At 28.2% G+C, this 15,975-nt stretch overlaps 1 protein-coding gene across 1 annotated transcript in view; it reads left to right on the forward strand.

Annotated features, from left to right (window-relative positions):
• LOC129968899 (cell adhesion molecule 2-like) overlaps positions 1–15,975 on the forward strand; it is a 177,988-nt gene that overhangs the window by 80,301 nt on the left and 81,712 nt on the right. The window lies entirely within an intron of this gene.

The following is a 15,975-nucleotide window of genomic DNA, read 5'->3' on the forward strand; positions in this document are numbered from 1 at the left end:
GGATGATCATCAAATAATAAAATAAAAATTCACCAAATTAGGTCGACCCATAGTAATAAAAATACCCAAATTAAACACTAACATTACTTAGTATTAATTTAATTATCTTTCTTTCATCCATTGTATAAGCAGAATTATAAAGAAAAAATATTTGCATTAATTGACTGGGGATATTTATTTTAGGTAAGTGTTAAGAATGAGAAATAAATGATAACATAAAAATATATATTGAGAAATCTATTCTTTCAATATACACGTTTCTCTTGTTTCTTTCCTGGTACCTCTGATTCTTTGGCGAGTGTAAAAGAAGAGTTTTAGTGTATAAACATGTATATTAATTCTGCATTTTTCTGGAATCATGAACTTTTACCACTGCAGAGAAAATAGAATACTTTTTATTTATTTTTTATAAAACTCATTAATTCCTACTTCACCTCATTAGGTATTTATTTTTATATAGAAAATTAAGTCCATTTGTTCAAATAGGGAGATAATGAAAATGTTTTTAAAAAATATATATTTTTTATTCATATTTTTACAACAAAAGCTTAAAGGCTTAATGTAATCAGTTCCTCTTCAAAGCTTTCTGACTTTCTGCAAACCAATAGACTGCTGACTGTGCTCGGTCGAATGCCTTAGTTATAAATGTTAGGGGATAATTCATCTTCCTGATGCAATTAAGTAGATGGGTAAACACGCGCCCACATCATCGGTTGGGGGGTCGGCCTCTCTCCAACTCAAGTGATTCACATTTAATGCATTCCTGATTCGAGAACAATGTTCTTTGGTTTCAGTTTCTGATAAGGCTTTTGTTACTGACCGAATCAAGTAAATAGATTGTATCACTTTAATTCTTATACATAGTTTTATGTAAGACTAAGAATATTTACTTTCTAGCTAATTTTAGGTCCTCATTTAATGTATGATAAGGCGAAAATGTACTTCGCAATTTAGATTCTGTAATGGAGCCATTACAATTTTGCCAGTGATTTAGTCATAAAAATGGTATTTCTGTGAGCAAATGTATAGCATAATCATGTATAGTATAGTTTCTGTAATTCTTAATATAGTATCCATAATTCTTAATGTATAGTAATATTTTTTGTTATGTATAAATGATTTTCATGCAATTTTTTATTATTTTTTTTCGTTCTATATATTTATCAAATCTATCAAATAGCAATTAAATTTAAACTATATTTAATTCTTTTCTATTGCTTTAATATATTGTAAAGAACATTGACTTGATTCTAAATTTTAATTTCGACTTACCACATCATTCTATTTAAGGCTCTTGGAGATATATTTAGATTAAATTGTATTCTGACTGATTTCTAATATTTTATTCTTTTTAACAAATACTTTGTCTTATTGGCAAAACAACATAGTATGTTTATATTTGCGAGAAAAAAAATATTCCTTTTCACTTTTCTTAAATATAGAACATATCATGTTTAAATTAACAGAATATTTTTAAAGATATTTATATTTAATTTGTTTGAAAAATTTATCTAATTATGTAAGATATTCAAGCGATATAGGCTTGAGAAAAAAATACGTTTTAATTAAATGTATGTTATTTGAGGCATCTTTTGAATGAACAGGCGCTTATAAATACTATGACACTTATATAATGCATTATATAATTACATGAATATAAATTTCTCTATGCATAAATAAAATGTTTGGAAAAAGTTAATATATTTTCAAAGTGACTTCAGTGCTTTTAAACGCCTGAACAAATATCAAAGACATACTTTTACAGAATGTATCAATATCATGAAGAATGCTAGAGCTTTTAACTATCTTCAAATGATTCTGGTAAAATTGAAGTTATGTTGTAATGTGTTATTGAACTTACATTAAACTGCAGATTACAGTATCTCATTCATTTTGTCACTCATGGCTGTTATAAGGAAATAGAATCGGATAAATCAAATTATCATAAAATGAACAGATAAAGAAAAGTGTCTATATTTTAACAATTTCCCTTATAAAAACAATATATTATTATTGTACAGATGATTGTGAAATCACTTATATTTTAGTTGATTCAAAATACGTTGTCAGTTCGTTAAGTATTGATATGATTCTTATACTTTCAATTCCATTGATATGACAACTATTCTTAGGTTAATTTCGTTAAATCTTTCTTGTTTATGTTCGACATAAAAATTGACTATAATTTCCAAGCATATAAGAATTGCAAGAAATTGGATTCTATCCTATTTTATCCAAAATACCTTTCGGCTCTTTTTTCATTTTCTTCTAGCTTTTACCTTTCATTTCTTGCTCAGTTCAGGATTCAGAAAAGCAAAACAACACTCTTCACGAGTATTGAAGCAAAGCAATGCGAAATGGCAAACTTGTTCCTATATAGAATTTGATATAGATTTTGTAAAATATAGAATTTGACAAATAAAATATATTTTCCATATAAAATTTGATATAGATTTATAGACCTGTTCCTATACAGAATCCTATATAGTTTTTGAATCTCAACCAAAATAAAATCTTTTAATTTTAAATGATTCTCAAGTTGTTCCTATTTTTTAGTCAACGATTGGCTGAGAAGATTTTAAAAATATAGGTTTTAAAAATAGAGGCTAAAAATAGCGGCTTCAGAATAAACATTGGTTTACGACGCTTTTCTTTTTACATGATATTAAAAGTTATACACAGGCTATACAAGGTTTTAACAATATAGAACTATGTAAGATGCTTTCTAATGAAATGCATCATTTTAAAATTGGTATGAATTATGAGAACAATGAATTTTAAATTTCTATTTCGAGCATTAAATAATTCCTGAATATACTGAAATAAGAAAGATAGAACTTTCAATATGTAATTATTTTACTTAAATACGAGACGTTTAAGGATAATATGCCTTCCCAAATATTTTTTTTTGGTTAATTGAATTATATTAATGTCCATTTTGAAGCAACGAAGTACTTAAGGACTGGCTTCATAATACTGAACTATTATTAAATGACGAGGATGGTTCTGACTGAGCTTGTATAACATGTTCCAAATTTCCACTTCACAGCAAGGCCAAGACTTTTGACTTACAACTCCAGATGTAATAGGTATCAACCCCATACATATAACGAATCTTAAAATGGAATTGGGTCCTGAATTCGTATTTTAGCGGCTCCAAATTCGACGTATAAGGCCACCATTCTCATAATCTCAAAGGATTTAATCGTCAATGAAATTCAAATATGATCTGACAGACAAATTTCTGTTTAATTATTTTAACTAATTTACATACACTTAATAAATTATTTAAGTTTTGCTATTACTGAAATTTCAAGAAAAAATATTAAGGTATATAACTTTATTCGGCATGAATTTTTCAAAAAAAAAAAAGAGATAGAATAAAATATAATTGTATATATTTTCAAAATTTTTGAAGCAAAAATTACATAAATTAAAATCTAAAAATATTTTCAAAAATATCAGAAATGTGTTTTTTTTTTGTTTGCTAAAATGTTGTGTATACCAAAAACCTTCTATTTGAGTAATTTATAAATAATTTGACCAAGTTTTTTTCAGATAAGAAAAACTATTATATAGTTTATTAATTAATAAAAGAAGAATTCATATCCAATCTCTAAAACTGGTGTTCGATTGATTAACAATATGATATTTTTCAGTTTATTTCTCATCATAAATCTTTGAAATGGACTGATTGCTTATCTTATAGGCCAGGTTATATTGAGTATTTGTCAAACCAGATTTGAACAAAATGTTTGTAATAGATTTTAATTAAGGATTGTTTTTAAGAAAATTTAATTAAAAAATTTATGTTTAAAATTTAAGAAAATATCACTTAAACATTCAAATAGAATTAAAAGTACATAAAAGTTAATGAACCTTTCTTAGAAATGAATACAAAAAAGAAATTCAAACAGTTTTATAAAGAATTCCGTTCAATATTTTCGTTAAAAATCGTTATCTTAACATAGTCGCATGTATTATAAAAAGGAAAGAAATGGCATGGGGAAATATGGAATGTTTCTCAATTCCTACTATTAACTCACACTCTCCCAATATATATATATATATATATATATATATATATATATATATATATATATATATATATATATATATATATATCTTGTTCAAATTCTCAATCGTTAATAAAATACATTTTATTCATCCACTCAAGTTTAAATACATTTTTTTAAACTTATAGTGGATGACAATTGATATGTTAATACAGTTAGTTTTTCAAATATTAATTAATTAATTAAATTTGTTCAGTAATTTCTATTTGGTCGCCAAAGTCGCCAAATCCGTCGCCATGTCGCTAAATGGTTCTAAGTTTGTCGCCAAGCTCTGAGATTATTGAGACGACACCCGATCATAAATGATATAAGATATATATAAATAATATAAGAAAATAAGTAGGAATTTAATTTAAAAAAATTGCCAATTAACATTGTAATTCTGTCATATGTATATAGATATTTATATTAATTGTAATTATTTAATAAAAAAGTAATTAAAATATTTTTTGTTGACTTAAGTAGGAATTGACTTATTTTTTTAAGTATATATTACTTGTTTATTAATTGATTGCAGCTAATAATTGTTCAAATGTAGGTTAAGCAAATTATAAGCTTCCGGATATCTATTTTGTTGATACATACATATACCTTTCATATTCAGAGCATCTCATTTTTTCTGATAGGTATATTTTCTTTAGATATATAAGCAAGGTAAGGAACTCCACTTTCTTGGAACCATTTCCTCCCTTTTCCCATGTTATTTACTTACTTCTTATCACGGAATGGTGATTTACAAGAGCTACAAATACATAAAACACGAACAAACCAACCACGAATCTTCAACCTAATCATGGCGATCGCCACAGGAGGGCCCCTTGGAGAATAGGAGAGAATCTCCCTTTGGGTTTGCGAAATACTTCGCTAGTCGAATCCAAAAGTATCATCGAATTTAAGAGATGCGTTTCGATTGAAATAAACAGAAAGAGGAAGAAAGAAAAAGAAAGGAAGAACTGTCATCGAAAGGAAGAACATCGAATTGAAACACCGCAATCGAGGTGGAAGAACATTGAAAACGGTGAAATATATACAGCCAACAAAATTCTATCGTATTTTATGGAAGCTTGTTCATGGTTGCGATGTACCCTTGCATCTCTGGAGATGATCCGTGTTTTTGGAGATGTTTTAAAAAAGTGGAAAAAAAGGAGTATGAAGATTTCTCTATTCATCAAATAGAGATGTTAGAAATGGTTTTAAGATGAAGGAAATAAATATATTTTAGGTGGATTATTTATTCTATAATATATTTTTATCATACTCTGCTAGAATTTATCAGACGGGTAAATTGAATAGCTCCCTTCCTATTTTGGAGCTCTTTTGTAAAAAAAAGTAAGAACTTATCATTAACTTAATCTAGTTTAATTTATTATGTTAATGAATCTACCGATTACAAATAAATAAAGCAATAGTTTTGTGGAGAAAGATGTACTTAAATACATACGATGAACGGAATATACTTAACCCTGTTACTAGTAACCCGGTTCAACGCGGTTGTACAAGTAGATTGGTTAGACCAGCTCTTGCTTCAAATGTGGAATAAAGGATGTAAGCTGAATTACCAAAAATTATGTTCTCAATTTAGAACCTGAACCTCTCGTTTTACACAGAAACCGGCCCCGAAATTGGCCCATTAGTGTAAAACTTGCACGGTCAGATTAGTAATGAGAGTATTTTCAATGAATTTTTTTTTTTGGCGCAAGAGGTTTTGACTATGCTGCACAAAACCAGGATTAAAATCCTATCAGTTTACAATAATCAAAAACGGATAGTGTACAAGATTACTTAAAACAAACAAGATTTAAATAAGCGAATAAAATTTTATACTTTAAAATTGCAAAAAATTGAGCATGTAGTGTCTTGCCAAAGAAGAAAGGAAATAGAAATTTAGTGTTCTGAAAAAAAATTGAAAACGCTGAGCATTGAAATTTGGGCATCTTGAAATGTTAGATACCATCTAATTAGATAATAAAGAAACAATTTCTTAAGGATTTATTTTAAATATGTAAAACTAAAATACGAATTAGACAAAGATCTTATAAACTCTTAGAAAATATCCGCAAATAGCAAAATTAGGTTATAAGCCTATCATATTTTTTAAAGTTATCATTTTGCAAGAAATAGGTTGAAAATTCTTTTTTTCAGTACAAACAAGCTCAGTTTATGGTGTTGTAAAGCATCTAGAAATTTCGGACTGTAAAGATGAGATGCGTGGAAAAATATGCTGAGAAGAATACTGTTTGCAATAGTAAAGCATTCACTGGAAATATTTCAATTTATTTTCTTTGCATTTATCTGCCATCTGGTTGGGTATCCTGATGAATACATCTTTTCTTAGTTAAATAAACATTCCACTATTTATAGTTTTCGGAAATACCAGTAGCACGCACTAAATCTTCCTTCTTTCAACTATACTGACATATAACATTCATTTGTAATCATAAAACTTGATTTGGCAACAAGATAAATTTTTCCTCCAAAATGTTGCGAGATGTTCGTGCTTGTTTAGGTGTTTTCTTTCTGTAAGATGGATAGACTCAGACTGCTCTCAGGGGTGATGTTTTGCAAAAAGATTGTGTATATGGATTACTTTATCTTTGTTGACTTGTCTTAGGGTAGGGTAAAAGTTATTTGTAACATTTCAGTCATCAATCAGAGGGATTCCAAATTTAGGATGGATTTCTACTGTTCTTCGAACTATCTCACGATGGAAACTTTGTAAAATGTGGTAAATATCTCATTTTCTAAAGCACGGCAATTCTTTCAAACTTAAGAAATTTATGAGTTCGTTTAGAACTCTAAGTTTAGCTCTTAATATTTTATTTTTCACTAGATATTCTTTATTAAAATTTCAAAAAAAATATCCAGAAATCATGGAACCTCAATTCATTTTGCTGTTCATAAAATATAACAAATAGTCATTGAATAATCGGACACAATTTTAGTTCAGAAAAAATGTATATTAAATGTTTTTAAAACATTTTTTTAAAAATAATTAGTGAATTCAATCTTGGTAATAATGCTAACGAAATAAAATTCATTTTATATATGTATCGAAATGGAAATGATTAATTAATTCAAAGGCGATTTATTCTATCATTGCCTTTACAGGAAATAAATATTATTTTAGAATGCATTCGTTATTATTCAAAAAATGCATTTATTCACTGTAAAAGAAAAATTAGAGAATATTTATTAAAGAATACATTCGTTATTATTCAAAAAAGGCATTTATTAACTGTAAAAGAAAAATTAGAAAATATTTATTAAAGAATGCATTCTGAAATGTTTCATAAGCATTATAACAACAATATAATCTAGGCTTTTGGATATGTTAAAAAATTAATATTTTATATAAAATAAATGATTCTATGATCGTAAAGTTTTCTAATATAATACATGTATCTTATAAACATGAAGAGTTTGTTATATTATAGCACACAAAACAGTATTAAGCACAATATGAATAAACCCTCTCAAAGAGAAAATACTTTTATAAAATCATTGCATATAAACTTAATCTTATAATACTAATTTTGAAAATTATTATTTGTATTAGTTATGAAATAGGACATATATTTATATAGATATTGGATACGTTTTTAATGTTGTATGAAGACGAAATATTTTTGTAAAACCATACACAAGCATTTACTCTTGAAATAAGAACTGAAATTTGAAAATGATGCTTTTTTATGTGAGTTGTTTTTAGGAATTGTGATGATAAATTTTAATGTTAACTCCTCTTAATTCACTTAAATGTGCGAAAGAAGTTTACTAACTACATAAAAGAAAAATAATAATTAGTAAAAGAAAAGAAAAATAAAAGAAAATATAACAAAATATTCTATCCAATTTATCAGTACTTCATAAGCAATTGGTTTGAGAACAGAGATCAAAGACTATTATTTAAACCTGTGAAAATTAATTTAAAAAAACAATAAAATCAATAAAAGTTATTTTAGATTATTTATACAGAAATTTATTTAATAGCGACGTGTTATTTTATTTATTGGTCATATTTTAAAGCGAATGTAAAATTTCCGTGTAAAGTACATTCAAAGTTTGAACTAAAGGCTAAATACTAAACTTGAATACCCAATAAGCCTATTAGTTATGTAAAATACCAGAATCAAAATGAAATAAAATAAATTGGTTATTAATTACACTTAATATGAAAAATAAATTAAATTCTGAATTGTTTAATATTTTGCCGTATTTCAATAAAAATAAAACTTTAGTAACCCTGTTTATTTATAATATATTTACATTTTTAATCCTTCATAAAAATCTTTAAAAATGAATTAAATTTGGAAGGAGAAAAGTGAGAGAAAACACAGAAATCGTGTGTTAAATTATTTTAAAATTGTACAAATAAAATGGCAATAATAAATATTGCAACGTACTAGAGGGCATTTGTGCATTGAAATGTGAAAACTTTATTCCCTTCTCAACAAAACAATTTTTATTCAACATCAAGTATAAAAATAAATGTTTCTTTCATTCTTTTTTCATTTTTTTTTTGTTTTTTGTTTTCTCTAAGTTTCTTCCTAGATGTACCGAAATACATTTTACCGAAAAGAAAATGAAAGGAGTTTTACCAACTTATGACGAAATTAAAGCAATATTTCTCAGAAGAAACGAAACAGCGGTGAGATAGAAGGCATCTAATCTAATTTAACTCAAAATTATTCTCTGGAAAAGTGAGAGAAAAATACTTAATGGATGGAAATTCGGAACAGAATATTTTCGCAGCCTGAAGCGACTTGTTGCTGGATGGAAAAGAGTTACGCTAGTTTGAAAGTTATATATAATGCTCCTCTCACCGAAACATATTTAACGAAGAAAAATTTCCAGAAACACAGAATAGAAGCAACAGAGAAAATAGAATTTGAATGAACTTCCATTACCCGCGAATCAGTAAGGAATAATCTCGAGCCCAGAATAATTCTGGAACTCGAATTAAAGTGTTCTTTATTCGATTTCCTATCTCTGTAGGAAAAAGAGTTTATCATCTTCAGAAGATAGGGAAAAATGTTCTTTTCCTGATTCTAATCGCAAAAGAAATTATAAGAAAATTCTTTGTGAAGTCCTTTTAGTGAATGTCCTATTGTTAAGGTATTCTTTTCGGATACAAAAGAACTTTATCGGATTACGTGAAGACTATACAAGGTTCCCTCTTACTTCAGTTCCAATCTTTTTATTTTTATTTTTTTCGTTTGCAGGAAATAACAGTGGTATTTTGAAATTATTGAATATCTTCTTTCGCTGTTATGCTAATATCATTCTTTTATGACTTTATTTCAGGCTTGTTTATAGATAATTCTTTTCACATATATTTATTTACAAATAAGTAGAATGTAACTGTGAATGATATTGTTCAAGTAAAAATAATATGAAAGAGAGTATGTTCTCACTTTGAATAAAACAAAGCCCGGAAAATCATTTATTGATATCGGTATAATTGAATATTTTCTTATAAATATATGATAATATTATTCTTTTGTGATTAGTGTATTATTCAGCCAAGGCTACTTTATAGATAATCATTGTAAATTTATCCATTTACAATTATAAATAATGAAGTTCGTAGAAAATATAAATTAAAACGAGTAAAATATATCCAATTGCGTGAATCCAAGGAGAATATAAGGTAAATTTTTTATAAGTAACAAAATTATTATGCTTGGATGTTTCCCACTTAAACCGGTTTCATAGAATATTTTTACTCACATTTATATTAATGTTAGCTTGTTTTTACTGGTCTTTCCTTTTTCATAAGCTTTATTTATTTAAAAATCTTTGGATATTTATATATTTTAAAATGCAAGGAAAGAAATGAGTTAAATATATAATCTTATAGAAAATGGTTTTTTTTGTACAAATTTTCTTCAATAAGTTATATATCTTACAAAAATAATGTTTGGAATTCCTCTAGTTAAAATGCTAATATGGAGAAAAAAATATAGATCAAGATACATCATACAAACTTGTGTAAAATTCTATAGGATAACTTTTTTCGCCCTAAATATTATCAGAGCTATTTACAATAATTCTAGATATAAATTAAACTGTTTAATTTTCATGGAATATAAAAATACTTTAATCCTTTGCGCTTTAAACTCCTTAGCATGGTTTTCGAATACTTCTGACAGCAGCTACTTCGTAGAAAATTATATTAAATAAAATAGATTTACAAACAGAAAATACATTTGCTTGTGAAACCACTGTCAAATCGCATATGTATTTATTGTATCATGTATAAATTTCCTGAAATGTAAAAAAAAAAATGTTTTAATGATAATGTTTAAAATAGCCGGTTAATCATAAACCAATATATTTAAATGGCGACACATTTGAAGAAAATTGAATTGGATTAAGAAATATGGATATTTTCAATATTATAAATTTATCTTTTTTTCCCTTTATATAATAATGAATACTATCAGATAGTCCTTGTCACGACAAAACAATAGTTGCATTTGTGCTTTTACTCGTAGATAATAGAATAATCTAAATTTCCATTTATTTTCTTCAAAATGAAGTGAATGAAGAAGAAAAAAAGTACATACCGCCACAGCTCTTAAGAAATCGGAAAACCTGACTCCATGGACTCTTTTGGTATTTACACCCAAGGGATAACTTATTGCTATCTAATCATTTCAGCAATAATTCTTGTCATTACAATGCCACCTAAAAGAGAGAAAAAAATATTAAACCATAATCAAAATGGCTTCAAAACTTTTGTATGAAAATTTCTCTAAATTCTGTTATCTTTCTTGCGTAAAATTATGTATCCATTTTAATCGAAAGAATTATAAATATTTTTATATCAACAATCTTATTAAATAGTTGAAATACAAATAAAATAAACATAATACTATACTCCTTAAAGGAGAATATTGAGATTTTAATTGGAAAAGTTCATGCAAAAATATTTCAAATCATTCTTCTCGAATAAAAACGAAATTTCCAAACATAAATAAATGGGAATATTTTTGTCTTATAAGGATGTAAATTCATAATAATGAAGAGCTTTCTGTGATAATCAGTCCAGTATAGTTATATTAAGCAATCACTAATCATATCGGACAAAAAAAACATACAAATATAATGCACCTGCATTCATTCTAGATAAAAAGACTGAAAGAAAAATGTTTCAAACCCATTTTTTTTACTAATGGAAATTTCTGAAATGGAACATCTATGAATGTGCAAACTTTCGTTGCCTCCTTTATAAAATTATATTTCAATTTTACATGGAAGAGTTATAAAAAAGGCATAAAAATCAGACCAAATGATGCAAATGCAATTAACATGACTTCATACAACTTGATAGAAGTAAAGTGAAATTTTAATATGAAAAGACTAGGTTAGTTTTTACATTCATTTTGTTTGGAGGAATTATAAACTCTTTCCTTCTCATAAGAGCACATAAAGCTGAATAACATTGTTCGATATCTCTCAGGCATTCGTAGGCATTCAGAGCATCGAACGATATCGTAGGAATATCGCCCCGTATCTCGTGCTGATAGGGCCAACAATCAGACCTAGCATTTGAAAGGCAATTACAATAAAAACTTATTTACAAAAAATTGCATGACATAAAAAAGAGGATGAAATTTGAATTAGAAAACGGCATAAAAATGCTTAATTAATAAGAAATTTATATTAATTAAGTATTGTACAAACTTACGATACATTTGATAATGTACAAACTTACGATTCATTTGATAATGTACAAACTTATGATACATTTGTCAAGATAACATTTCAACTTACGATACATTTGATAATGTACAACCTTACGATACTTTTGTGTGATTAGATTTTGCATCTATTTTGTCAAAAAAACAGTTTTGAACATTTGACATTCAAATGGAACAGTTCGATTCCAAATACTTCAAGGTCTGAATATCATCTTCTCTTTACGATAGTGTTCCTTACCTAAAGTTTATCTCATTAAGTACTAAACCTAAGATAAATCAAACCATAAAAATGTTTAAAAATCAATTTATTAATAAGAAATTTGTAGCAGACAACGTAAATACTGACAGCATGCAAACTTCTGTTGCATTTGTTAGATTCAATTTTATATCTATTTTGCCGGAAAAACAGTTAGGGAACCTCGTATCAACAATCAAATCGAATAGTTCGAATCCAAATACTGCAGAACTGCACAGTCTGAATATCATTTTCTCGTTATGTCGCTGTTCCTTCCCTAACGTTTATCTCATTAAGTGCCAAACCCTAGATTAAGAAGAGTGTTTCAGTTTCGAGTAACATTTCCTGTTACCGGTGTCTAGATAAATGAAAAGCAATCTCTGCCGTCCGGTTGTTCTAGAAACATAACACCGTTTTGCATAAAGCAAAGCGGGACGTTTAATTATGTTTAGATTATCATTTTGTAGAACACACAGGTTTTGGATTTCTAATTAACTCAGGGTGCTCTCTCGGCCAAACAGCTTATTTCTAGATTAGGATATCACCTTCACACGACCTTGATGGCATCTCTGGCAGGTATCGGCGGAATAATGTCCTTTGTTTCCTAGATTACTTTTCTGATTGTGAAAGGGATCGTGTGTGGATTGTTCGACTTTTGTCGTCTTCAGCAAATAATCTCTCCCCACTTTAATGGAATTAGTACAGACCCTGAAGAAATTTCTTTAATTATGTTGAAGGGTGAGAGTACATCTAAATGAAAGATTGAGTTTATGTATTAATACATGTCTTTCTGAAGGTCATGTTCTGATCTTTAATTAGAAATATAGCGGCAGTATCCGATGTCTGATCTGATGCAGATAGACGAATCTATTATTGGGGGAAAAAAGTAAGATATTGTTGTATATATGTAAAAACAAAAATAGATTTGTCGGTAAGAGAAAAGTGATCTAAATAAAATTTCGATAAGTTTTACAATTAGTATTAATAATCACTTAATTTGAATCACCTACTTCAGTATTATTTATCACTTCAAATTTTGTTCCGTTATTGAAAATAAGCCGATTGTACTTTTGTACAGTAAGTCAAAATCTCATACACCTGCATTAGAAAATTATATAAATAACTCGAGTATTTAGTATATATTTATACACGTATATCAACATACATTTCAGGTCCCAATGAATTTAAAACAAAATTTTTCAAGGGAGAAAATTGTTATTTTAAAATAAAGTTTTAAAGTAGTTAATAAAAATTAATACAATATTCAATTCTAAATAGCAAACTTTAATCATTGTGAGGCTATTCTTTTATATTATGTTCTAGAATACTAAAAAAAGTTTATAAAACATAAGTTTCGAATTCCCCTAAACTTAAAACTAAATTTTTCAAGGCAAATTTTTTTTTATTTATATATAAAACTGATAATAAATTTCAGTTAATAAAAATTAATATAATATTAAATTCAAGGTAACAAACATGAATCGTTTTAAAGCTATTCTAATGTATATTTCTTTAGAATGCTCAGGAAATTTTCTGAAATTTTTGGTGAAAAAATTGAGATTTCCTTATCTAACATGGAAAACCATGATTAAAAAAACAAAAAACCGTAATATTTTGAAGTGAAAATTCAAATGAAATTTAAGAAAAATAATATCAAATATTTGGAAACATAAAAGCGTAAATAGTCAATAAATGATAATCATTAGATGTCAAAATTATTATGTATTCAATCGAAATATTACTTTGACCGAGTATCATATTTTATATGATAACGACAATATATCATTACTATATAGAACTCTATGGTAAATCCGTGTTATAAAATCATTCGTTCGAAGCGCGTCTTTCATGTGATCTGGGCTTTCCCTGGTTCGAGTGCCGGTTTGGGCATAGTTGTTCTTTTTCTGTGCTCTATCTGTGAGGTGTGTGAATGTGTCCCACAGTAAAAATTTGTTGGGCAAGCAAATGTGACGCATGAAGTATCTAAGTCGTACTCTTGGCCAAGTTGGCGCAACTGTACAAATAAGAGACACTCACTCGGCTTAAATCGCGTACAGATAACTGTCAGCGGGCTTGTAAATTGCCGTAAGTCACAACATATAATTTTAATAATAAAGATATAATTTTAATAATAAGAGGGTAAATTATTACAAATGCAGTAAAGAATTTTGTTAATTTAAAAGTATATACGCCAAAAAAGAATGTACTGGATATGCTATATTATATTGAGAAATATAAATACACTTTTCTCTAATATATCTTTATGTTAAAATTCCCATCAATATATTTAAATTAACCAGTTAAACTAACTTACTTACCGTCCCTCTAATTCCAGCCATCTAGATCAATTTTATTCGTATCATATAAGGACATTTGACTCCTAGATATGTCACCATTAGTCTCACGCATTCATTGTCCAAAGAATTAAATAGATATCCCAAAATAAAATACTGGCATAGATCCCAGCCTTAAAACTTGTCCGTTTTCGCAAATTTTCAGATTTTGCTAACCAATCAAATGTTCTACATTAGTTATTCCATTCCATTTTGATTTTCCTTTGAAGTTCCATTTTGATTATCATTTAATTTTTAATAAGATTTAACTCGTCAAAATATGTTGATATGAGCAGATTAAAAATATGATGGCCGAACGAGATCCCCGCAGGAGGCCAGTCAACGTTGATATATATAAGTCTTTGTGGCTATATGCAGTTGGTTATCAAAATAATGGAAACACCTATGAATAAAAGTGACATTTTTTAATGCGTTTCATAAGCTTTAATATATAATAACATACACGTTTGCTTGTTTTTTTATAAATAGCAATGTATATATTCTGGTAGTATGTGTTAGCTTTATTGAAGTTCTGTAAAGCTCGGATTTTTTTCAAAAGCTTAAAATGTCGGACCTCTCATATTTTCAAAGAGGCCACATTGTAAGCGCCAGTCTAGCTGGAGTGACTGAAACATCCCAACGTTTAGGCGTTTCTAGAGGTACGGTGTCGAAAGTCATGACAACATACACATAGAGCGGCAAGACAAGCTCGGCAAAGCAAAATAGTGGGCGGAAAGAGAAGCTCAGTGAAAGATACCGACGGGTATTGAAGAGGATTGTAATGTCTAAAAAGCGAACAGATGCAGCAAAAGTGACCGAAGAGCTCAATAACCATCCGGATTCTCAAGTGTTAGTGATTGCAATTAGAAGGCACCTTCATAAATAGAACATTTATGGCAGAGAAGCAATTTCCAAGCCACTTGTCACAGATGTTAATGGTAAACGTCGTCTACAGCAGTATCACACTCACAAAACCCGGTCTATTGAAAATTGGAAGAAAGTAATATGGCCTAATGAATCGTGTTTCACACTTGTCCCTACAACAGAACGGGTGCACGTTTGGAGGACACCTGCACAAGAATATGATTGTGATTGTCTCCTTCGAACTATCAAACATGGAAGTAGATCTGTCATGATATGAGCAGCGATGTCGTAGTTTTTTGCTTGATCAATCATACCCCTGAAAGGAAGGATCACTGGGGAGAAGTTTAGAGAAATTTTAACTGACCAGGTCCATCCTATGATGCAAACTTTGTTTTTTGCAAGAGATGGAATTTTTCAGGATGATAATGCATCTATCCATGCAGCGAGACTTGTCCAGTCATGATTTGATGAACACGAAGATGAAGTTAAACATCTATCTTGGCCCGTACAGTCACCCGACCTCAATATAATTGAACAATTATGGTCTATGTTAGAGCTTTCAATACGCAATCGATATCCTCCACTGACATCTCTCCCAGAACTTTTACAATATCTTCAGGAAGAATGGTACAATATCCCTCTAAACCCTATTCAACACTTGTATGAATCGATTCTAAGCTGTATTACATGCCAAAGGTGGTCCTACACCATACTAATAAACGATTATTTATAAATCTAAGGTATTTTCATTATTTTGATAA

Source organism: Argiope bruennichi, chromosome 5 (genome assembly GCF_947563725.1).
Source record: "Argiope bruennichi chromosome 5, qqArgBrue1.1, whole genome shotgun sequence".
Taxonomy (NCBI): domain Eukaryota; kingdom Metazoa; phylum Arthropoda; class Arachnida; order Araneae; family Araneidae; genus Argiope; species Argiope bruennichi.